Raw genomic sequence first — 11,114 nt, forward strand, 5'->3', positions numbered from 1 at the left:
GGAGATGGCCACAAGCACATATCAATGGTAGTCTTCTAGAAATAGGCCAGGACGAAAGGGAGTGGTGAACTAGGTAGATTCTACATCAGCCTTGGCTCAGGTGGAGCTTTTGGCCAAGAAGATCGACCAGCTCCAGATGCCAGTCCATGCAACACAGTTTGGCTGCGAGATTTATGGTGGCCCACACTACAACGCAAACTGTAATGCAGGAGGTATGTTTGCTTCTCCTTCATCTTCTTCTACTGAACATGAACATGTTGATTATATGGGAAATGCGCCCAGGCAGCAGAATAATCCATACAGCAACACATACAACTCATGGTGGAGAAACCATCCAAATTTTGGGTAGGGAAATAACAACACCCAGGGTCCACCAGGATTTCAGAGGTTACACCAGCAGTAGCCCCAACAGTAGACTGTTCTTCCTCAACTCCTTCAGAACCAGGAGAAGAAGCCCAATTTAGAGGAGTTGATGATGAAGTTCGTGTCCACTTTAGAGAACATGTTTCAATATACAGACACAGATGATGAGGTTATATCACAGATGCCTAGGTATGCAAGGTTCTTGAAAGAGATTTTAAGCTACAAGAGGAAGCTAGAGGACTTGGGACTTGGGACATTAAATAAGGAGTGCTCAACCATTCTTCAAAACAAGCTGCCAGTGAAGAGGCGTGATCCAGGGAGTTTCATTGTACCCTGTATTATTGGTGATTTGCCTATTAATGATGCTTTAGCTAATTTAGGTGCTAGCATCAATCTAATGCCTATTAGTTTGTTTGAGAAATTAGGTTTGAGTGAGCCTAAATCTACTAGGATAAGTGTCCAGTTAGCAGATAGGACTGTGAAATATCCTAGGGGAATAGTTGAGGATGTACTTTAAGGTAGACAAGTTTATATTTCCTTTTGATTTTATTGTTATGGATATAGAGGGTGAGAGCAGCGTGCCCTTAATTCTAGGTAGACCTTTCCTTGCAACATCTAGGGCTATTATAGATGCGTGTGATAGGAAGTTACAACTTAAAGTAGGTGATGAGACTATTACCTTTGACCTTAGCACTTCTATGAGACATTCACTTGACCATGATGATACTGTGTATTTTATGGATTTTTTAGATAATATTATGGAGTCTCAATAGCAGGAAATATTACTTGATGATCCTTTGTAGGTAGCATTACAGGCTGATGATGATGAGGAGTTATCCAATGAGGATGTGTTGGAGTAACTTGTCTGTTTAGTGGCTAGTGAGCCCAGCAGGTCTACTGACCATTTTATCGATATTGACAGGTCAGGGGTGCAGAAATTGAGAACTTCACTTGAGGAGCCACCAACCCTAGAGTTAAAGGATTTGCCTAAGCACTTGAGCTATGCCTATCTTGATGAGGTGGAGAAGCTGTAGGTGATCATTACAGTTGATTTAACTCCTGAGGAGAGGGAGATGACTTTGGCTTCCTTCAGAAAGTATCCTAAGGCCTTTGCATAGAAGACTGCAGACATTCCTAGAATCAACCCCAGCTATTGTTTGCATAAGATCCTGATGGAGGATAATTACAGGCCAGTGGTACAGCCACATCAATGTTTGAACCTGAATATGAAGGAAGTAGTAAAAAAGGAGGTAATTAAACTTCTGGATGCAGGTTTGATTTATCCTATTTTCGATAACTCTTGGATTAGTCCTGTGCAGGTTGTGCCTAAGAGAGGAGGTGTGACGGTGGTCAAGAATGAGAAGGATGAGATGATATCGACTAGAACGGTAACTAGTTTTTGAGTTTGCATTGTTTACAGGAGGCTCAATGATGCAACTCGAAAGGACCATTTTCCCCTTCCGTTTATTGATCAGATGGTAGAGCGCTTATCAGGGCATATTTTTATTGCTTTCTTGACTGTTTTTCAGGTTATTTTTAGATTCTCATTGCACCTAAGGACCAAGAGAAAACCACTTTCACTTGCTCCTATGTTACGTTCGCATACAGGAGGATGCCATTCGGTTTGTGCAATGCACCTGCTACTTTCTAGAGGTGTATGATGGTGATCTTCCATGATATGATTGAAGAGTCTATGGAGGTGTTCATGGACGACTTCTCAGTATTTGGTAACTCTTTCTCCCATTGTTTGCTTAACCTAGAGCGTATGGTTGCATGCTGTGTAGAAGCTAATCTTATATTAAATTGGAAAAAGTGTCAGTTTCTGGTGAGAGAGGGTATTGTGCTAGGGCATAAGCTTTCACATGCAGGGATGGAGGCAGATAGAGCTAAGGTAGAGACCATTGCTAAGTTGGCACCCTTTAGCTTGGTTAAGGCTGTTAAGAATTTTCTTGGTCATACAAGTTTTTATAGAAGGTTCATTAAGGACTTTTCTAAGATTGCTAGACCTTTGACTCAGTTGCTTGTAAAAGATGTTCCATTTTTATTTTTTGATGACTGTTTACAGGCTTTTAAGTTACTTAAGGAGAAGCTAACTACAACCCCTATTATGGTTTCGCCTAATTGGTGACTGCCTTTTGAGCTAATGTGTAATGCTAGTGATTTTTTAGTTGAAGCTATTTTAGGACAGAGGCTTGAAAATAAGTTCCAACCAATCTATTATGTTAGCAAGACACTGACAGATGCCCAAGAGCACTATACAGCTGAGAAGGAGTTGCTTGCTGTCGTATACGCTTTCGATAAGTTTCGCTCATACTTGGTGCCATCCAAGACCATGGTCTACACGGATCATTCGGTGTTGAGGTACTTGTTTGGATAGCATGATGCTAAGCCGAGACTCATTCGTTGGATTTTGCTTTTGCAGGAGTTCGACATTGAGATCAAGGACAAGAAGGGTGCAGAGAAGTTGATCGCAAATCACCTTTCGAGATTGGAGAACCAGAGACTAGATGCACTTGATGAGAGGACTATTAATGACAGTTTTCTGGATGAGTACTTGTGCTCTATTTAGGTATCTTCGGGTATCCCTTAGTTTTTCAATTTTTCGAATCACTTGATTGCAAAGGTCCTACCAAAAGGTATGACATTTCAGCAAAAGAAGAAATTCTTTACTGATTTTAAGTACTACATTTGGGAAGATCCTTTTTTATTTTAAGTTTATACAGACCAGGTGATTCAATGATGCGTGTATGGGGAAGAGATTCTCCAGATTTTAAGGCATTGCCATGAGGGACCCACGGGAGGTCATCAAGCGGCTAACCATACTGCTAGGAAGGTTCTTTATGCTGGGTTCTATTGGCCGACCATCTTTCGAGATGCTAGAGCATTTGTGTAGGTTTATGATGCATGCAAGGTTAGGTAACATCTCTACTCATGATTAGATGCCCCAAACGAGCATTCAAGCAGTTGTGATTTTTGATATTTGGGGCATTGACTTCATGGGCCCCTTTCCTTCTTCTTTTGGCAGTAAATATATCCTTGTCGTTGTTGAGTATTTCTTTAAGTGGCTGGAAGCATAAGCTTTCCCTACTGATGATGCTAGAGTCGTTCTTAAGTTCCTTAAGTAATTTTTTACTAGGTTTGGCACACCTAGGGCACTAATTAGTGATAGAAGGACTCATTTTTGTAATGCTCAACTGGAGAGAGTACTTAAGTGATATGGAGTGACCCATAGGTTCTACACCCTATCATCCACAGACTAATGGGCAAGTAGAGGTTACCAGGAGGGGTTTGAAACGCATCTTAGACAAAACTGTGGGAGTGAGTAGGAAGGATTGGGTGGATAAATTAGATGATGCACTTTGGGCATTTAGGATAGTCTATCATACTTCTACAGGTTTTATACCTTATAGGCTTATGTATGGGAAAGCTTGCCATTTACCTGTTAAGTTAGAGCATAGAGCCCTATGGGCCTTGAGAACTTGCAATTTTGATGTTGATTCTGTAGGTAAATAGAGACAGTGGCAGCTCAATGAGTTGGATTACTGGCGCCAGCAAGCTTGTGGCAACTCATTCATCTACAAGGAGCAGACCAAGAAGTGGCACGACAAGCAGTTGAGGGGCTCTAAGGAGTTTCAAGTTGGAGACTGAGTTTTGCTCTATAATTCACATCTCCATTTGTTCCCAGGGAAGCTCAGAAGTCGTTGGTCAGGACCGTTCATGATCCAGCAGGTGTTCCCATATGGCACGGTCGGGTTGCATCATTTCGAGAAGGGAAATTTTAAGGTGAATGGCCATCACTTGAAGCATTATCATGGTGACTCGTTTGAGGTTGAGGAGCGGGTCAATATGGTTTTATTCCAGTGAGAGTGACCTTTTGTATACATCCAACTACACGACTCAATCAAATGAAGCGCTCTCGGGAGGCATTCCCGAGCTTATCCTTTACATTTTTAAATTTTTGAGCATTTTACATTTTGGTTGGTTTTGTACTTAAGTCTTTTCACTTTTATGTTATTTTTGGTTGAAAATTACCTGGTTGTGTAGATTAGTGGTTTATATAGGTGTTAGTGCACAAAACAGAATGAAAGCACATTTCTAGGCATCAACATAGGCTTAGAATGGTTTCCAACACGACCCGTGTGATTGCCCAGGGCGTGTTGGGTGTGAAAAATGGTGCTACACGGTTCCCAAGAGTAACACGACTGCCAACACGGCCCGTGTAACTCAAAACGGCCCGTATCAAAACCATGTTGATTAGAAGGCGTTCATGGACACGGTCCACACAACAAGCATAGCTTGAACACGGCCTGTGTCTCGAACACAGTCCACAATATGGGCGTGTCGGTGGAGACGACTATATATACGTAGAAGCACAAGATGAGTGTATCGAGACCGTTTCAAAAAAAATTTCCAATTTTTTTTCAATTCTATGGTATTCTTTTACGATTCTTTACTTCTTGTGCATTTTTATCGCATTTCGTCATCAACCAAGTAAGTTTTCTTCTTCATTTTCTAATTTCTTTTTATTTTTTATTATTAATTTTTAATTTTTATTTTTCTGCTTGTTTATTTGATATTTTGTTAGTCCATTCTGTTCTATTTTTCAGTTTTTGCTACTGTTATTATCATTACATTTTTCATAAATTAATTACATTTTTAAATAGTTGTTTTATTTTCATTTAATTTTACTGTTCGTTGTTTAGCTTATTTATTTAATTTTTAATTTTTATTTCTACCGTGTATTTTTGTTGTTTCATTTGGTTTAAGTTGTTAAATTAATTTCAGTTGTTTAGTTTTGCAAGTTAATTATGTGTTCTTTTAATCTGCCCTACATTGCTGAATTGTGGAATTTTGGTTACTATTGCTTATTAATTTATGTTGGATTGACATTAGGCATTGTTTGACTGAATTTTAGGACTATGATCTTCAATTATTTTCTATTTTGTGCTGGAATGCCATTGGGCATTGGTTCTTTGCAAGAATCTGAGGTTTGAGGCATTTTCTAATGCCTCAAATTTTCTGTTTTTCCATTTTTAGCCATTATGCTGCCAAAATTTCAGCTATTTTTGTGCTGTTTTATTTAGCTGCTATGTATATGTTCTTTTCTATTCTTTTGTCACTGACTAATACCTTTTCAGGTACAATGTCAGAGCGTGCCAGACAGTAGCCTCCACAATAGGCCTAATACAAGAGACGTCACGTAGATATAAATGCCTTTTCTTCTCAGTAGTGGCAAAGTCCAGCACCACTAGCACTAGCAGCCAACCAGACCTCAGAGACCCTTAGCACTACCACCAGCTCCCGTGCGACACCGACTTCTAACCTTTCAGTCTGCAGACCATGAGCAGCGCTTCTGATCTCTTTGATGGAAGCAAGTAGGGACTGGACGGTGTATTGACTTCATCGCACTTGAGAGGATCAGACTAGCCCCGGAGGTCAGAGAGTTTTTTGAGACCCTACCTTATGCTTACTTCTTCGACATCATTAAGACTACCTACCAGGAGCTCACTATAGAGATCTGCAACAGTTTCTTTCTCCAACAGCAGATCACTAATTGGCTTCAGCTAGATGCCATTTCTTTCAGGCTGAGGGCATACAGTTTTCTATGATGGTGCCTCAATATAGGATGCACTTGCGGCTATGGACTTAACAGGAGATCACCGGAGAGGCTTACCAAGGATGCCTATATACTCACCCTATCCCTTATGAGAGCTTTCTTGTCTTGGTTATTTTAGTTATCAATTACTCCTGCATCTCCCTTAGAATTTAGCTTGTAGCTATTAGTTAATTTAGAAATTATTCATCACTAATTTTAGGTTAATATAACAAAGAACAAAGGAGTAACTCTGGGCTTTCACTTTCCCGAGGAATACGACCTTGATACTCGCCATTAGTGCTAGACTGCATCGATAGGTACACTGCCTTAGATTGTAGCTAACACAAGTAGCACACATCAAGTTTTTGGCGCCGTTGCCAGGGAATGTTTGAAAACTAGAGTGAAATTTGCTATTTGTTAATTTAGCCATTTTTATTATTTATTTCTGTTTTGTTTGTATATATTTATTTAGTTAAGTTTATGATTCAGGTAGTGAATGATAAGGAAGTTCAATGTTAAATTCAAACTCTTTGTATGATGCGTTTGGAAAATAGGATCAGGAACCAAGAGAGTGCTAAAAATTGGGATACCCGTGCATCTTTAGAAGCTCGAGTGGAATCGTTTTGCAGGGCCACCGATCAACTCTCCACTCCTATCCTTTCATCTCAAGTTTTTTATAAATTTTGTTGTGGTTTACATTTGAGTAATCATTGTCCATTGTATAGTGATGTTGCTCATTGTTCTTATAACTATGAACAAGTGAATTATACGGGAAGTTGGCCAAATGACTCGTATGGAAGCACCTACAATAAAAAATGGAGCATTTATTCACCCTTTAGATGGAGCTTAGATGGCCAAGAACCACCAGAATTTCAGCAGCCTAATCTTGCACCATCAACTCAAGGTGAAGAGTTAGTGTTAAAGGAGCTGATGATGAGGTTTATTGCAAGTCTTGAGGATAGATTCCAACAAACAGAGAGGATACTTGAAGATCAACAAGCCTCGATTAAGAACATAGAGCATCAAGTAGGCTTGATCTTCAAGTTACTAGTTGAAGAGCAATTGGGAACTCCATCAAACGCTACTGAATCCGAGGAACATTTGAGCGCTGTCACTTTGCGTTCAGGTGAGAATTTTTCTAGTTTATCTATTATGTTTGACGATGATGCTTATGTGCAGGACGACTCTTTGAACATGGAGATAGAACCAGAAAAGGAAGAGGCAAACATGATCCTTCTGAAAGACTACCAACAGGAATGTACAGTCGATGATGCTGAGTTGCAGTTAGAGGAATTTTTGGTGGATTTTTCACAAGTCCTTTCGATGATGGAAGATGAGCACGAGTTATCCAATGAAGAAGTCTTGAAGGAGCTCGAGTTTCTTCTAGCAAGTGAACCAAGCCAAGGACTAGAGAAAACCATCAACGTTCCTGAAGAAATTGCCCAACCATCGATCCTTCCAATTGGTGAAACTTCAGCTTTCAAATTGGAAGAGCCTATAGAGCATCATGACTACGTGCAATTATACGAGGAGCGAGTTTTGCCCATCATACTGGCAGCTTGCTTGATAGTCAGGAAGAAGAAATTGACGATTATCCCTCTAAGCGGATACTTGAAGACATTTGCTTGGAAGAAGGATGGGTGGTCATCAATCCCCACCGTTTGCTTTTCACCATGAGTCCAGCTAAGAAGACTCATCACATCAAAAAGAAGCGCTTTTGGGAGGCACCCCAAATTCTATTTTTCAATTTTAATAATTTACCCTTTATTATGAACTTAGTTTGATTAGATTTTACAATTTGTTTTTGGTAAGTTTTATTTATGTTGAGTGTATGAGTTGAGGACTTATTGGTTATGCAAGTGAGAAAGAGTGAGAAAGTGCTGAGAATCGCAAGTTTTGCATTTTCTAGAGATCAACACGGGCGTGTTCAGAACCGTGTTCATTAACACGGCCCGTGTTCTAATTGAAAAAAATCAAATCAAGATGAACATGTTCATAGTAGGCCACACGGGCATTTATGCCTGACCGTGTCCCTAACACGTCCCCGTGTTACATAAACACGATCGTGTTCTTAGAAGTTGGTAAGTCAGCACGTTTTAATTCGCTTAACACGGCCCGATAAATGACCCCTGTTGGTGAACACGGGCGTGTTCCATACACTGCCTATATATACCACTTCATTCGAAATGGCCAAAAATTTTGCTCTCCTTTTAGTTTTAGCAATTCTCTCCTCTCTTACTCTCACTTTTTATTTCTCATCTCGAAGGCTTTGGTTATTGCGTTTGTCAAGTAAGTACCCTCCAACTTCATTTTTCCGTTATTTTATTTTGATATTAGTTCGAATTTATGTTTTCTTTGTGTTTCAATTTTTTTTAGTTTATTTCCTTATTTTATTATTTGGTGCATGCATTTACATTCATGTTTGTGCTTAATTTTCTTTTGTTTTCTTTAATTTAGTTTATATACCTAACTTGCTCATATTTTCCATTTTTCTCTTCTGCCATTATTCATGATTGTGATTAATTCTTTATTTTCCACTTTATTATTATTGTTGGCAACTAAACAATAGGCTCTGTCATTTATAGTGGACTCTGTTGTATATGTTTTATATTAGCATGTTGGTTTGCCTTGTGATGGATTATGGCGAAGTTAAACTCCATGTGGATAAATTGAAAATCTAATTGGTTAGAATTGGTTGGTAGTATTGTGGATTGAATTTTCTTTGCAGGACATTGAGCGGTTTAATTTTATCAAGTTAAATCGTTCGGTTTGTCCATTTTATGTCGTTATGCTGCCAGAATTTCGTTGATCCTTAGTACTAAAAATTTATTTTTCAAGTACCATGTCCACCAGACGAGGATCAGGAGTTTACAAGAGGAGGCGGACCGATGGTTTCTCTTCCTCTCGATCGTTAGGCGCTGCACCGACTAGTTCAGGCCAAATTAGACCACCGCAGTGCCATCGATTCCTACTTTTCCAAGGGCAGCCCACCTACGAGCATGAGGAAGTTGAACATGGCCGTGTTGGTTTCAACACTGGCCATGTTCCCAACACGGGCACTAACACGCCCGTTTTGGGTGCATTAGACATCAAAGAAGAAAAGGCGTTAGGGAGCACGACCACAGAGAGTAACACGGCCATGAACACCAAACCGTGTTCCCAACACGTCTAGGAACACGGCCGTGTTCGCAGCGACAGGACAAATTAATTAAAAGAAAGAACAAGAGGAAAGAAAAAGAGAGCGGGGGAGAACGTCCCAAAACCTAATATTTCTCTCTCTAAGGGTTTTCTGAGCTGAAACCAAGGGAAAAGGAGACTTGGATCAAGGTTTCAATCGGATTCCCTTCAAAGATTGAAGATTGGGCGAGGTTCATTGATTGGTTTTCAAATCGAGCAAGAGGAACAAGAATCGATTCAATTCGAGCAAGAGGAATTCAAATTTATTTACTCTCATCTAAGGGTGTAATCGGGTTTTCTCTACCTTTACTCATTGTTGTAATTGAATTCTTGTGTATTTTGATAATGAACATGATTAGCTAGATTGATTAAATCCATTGGGATTTCTTTACTATGTTGGCTTAGTATTATATTGTTGGATTGTTTGGGTTAGTTTTGTATTCTTCTTGCTTTCAGTATTAATAAGATAATGCATCATTCATGAGATGTTGTGAATTGTGTGTTTAGATTGCTTTGTGTGATTGAGAAGTCCATTTGGCAATTGGAATTTTGAATAGCAAGAACTGGTTAATAATCGCTTAGAGATAAGGATAATTAACTAGTTGGATTAAGAATTAACAAAGCTTAATAGAGGTGGATTAAAGCTTAATGCTAATTTAAGAATCAATCATTAGGAAGAGATTCCAACTTTAGGTTATTAGGTTTAGGAATTCGGTTATCTCGAGAGAGAAACCAAATTCGCTTAAGAATTCATCCACGTGTAGCATAATTAGACTCACCAATCCTTTATCTTTTGTTTGATTGCCAACTAGTTTAGGTTCCCTTTGGGTTTGCTTTCTTGTCTTGGTTATTTTAGTTATCAATTACTCCTGCATCTCCCTTAGAATTTAGCTTGTAGCTATTAGTTAATTTAGAAATTATTCATCACTAATTTTAGGTTAATATAACAAAGAACAAAGGAGTAACTCTGGGCTTTCACTTTCCCAAGGAATACAACCTTGATACTCGCCATTAGTGCTAGACTGCATCGATAGGTACACTGCCTTAGATTGTAGCTAACACAAGTAGCACACATCACGCTCACATAACCAACTTCTTGGAGATCTGCGACACCTTCAAGATAAATAGAACGACTTATGATGCCATTTGGTTGAGGTTGTTTCCTTTTTCTTTGAGGGACCGAGCGAAAAGATGGCTGCAGTCATTCCCAGCCAACACTATTACGACATGGAGATTATAGGCCGAGAAGTTTTTATATAAGTACTTTCCTCCTGCTAAAACTGCTAGATTGAGAAATGATATATCTTCTTTTGTGCAATTTGATGACGAGAGCATGTATGATGCTTGGGAGAGGTATAAAGACTTGCTCCGATGTTGCCCGCACCATAGATTACCAGTATGGATGCAGGTTCAGACTTTCTACAGCGGTTTGAACCTTGCTACTAGGCATATGGTAGATGCTGCAGTAAGTGAGGCCTTGAACAGTAAAACACCGTAGCAGGCACAAAATCTGAAAGAGGAGATGGCCATGAACAACTACCAGCGGCAATCCTCTAAGAGTCGGCCAATCAAGCAAGGAGTGGTTAACCAACTAGACTCCACATCAGCCTTGGCAGCTCAAGTGGAGCTTCTGACCAAGAAATTAGACCAGCTTCAGATGCCGGTTCATGCAGCCCAGATAAGCTACGAGTTCTGTAGTGACCTGCACTATAATGCAAACTGTAATACATACAACCCCGGTTGACCCAATCATCCCAACTTTAGTTGGAGGAATAACAGTGGCCAAGGACCACTCGATTTTCAGAGGTTGCATCAGCAACAGTCACAACCGCAAGCTAGTCCACCCCAACTACCTCCACCTCAGGAGAAGAAGCCTAATCTTGAGGAGTTGGTGATGAAATTTGTGTCCTCTACCTACAATAGATTTCAACAGACAAACACCGCACTTAGGAATCAGCAAGCCTCCATTCAGAATTTG

The 11,114-nt window shown here is 39.7% G+C and overlaps 1 non-coding gene across 1 annotated transcript; it reads right to left on the bottom strand.

Annotated features, from left to right (window-relative positions):
* Positions 1-10,421: 10,421 nt before the first annotated feature.
* Positions 10,422-10,528, bottom strand: LOC112536057. The gene has a single exon (XR_003080127.1). It is a non-coding gene; the product is annotated as a small nucleolar RNA R71 (small nucleolar RNA).
* Positions 10,529-11,114: the final 586 nt, after the last annotated feature.

Source organism: Ricinus communis, chromosome 6 (genome assembly GCF_019578655.1).
Source record: "Ricinus communis isolate WT05 ecotype wild-type chromosome 6, ASM1957865v1, whole genome shotgun sequence".
Classification (NCBI taxonomy): domain Eukaryota; kingdom Viridiplantae; phylum Streptophyta; class Magnoliopsida; order Malpighiales; family Euphorbiaceae; genus Ricinus; species Ricinus communis.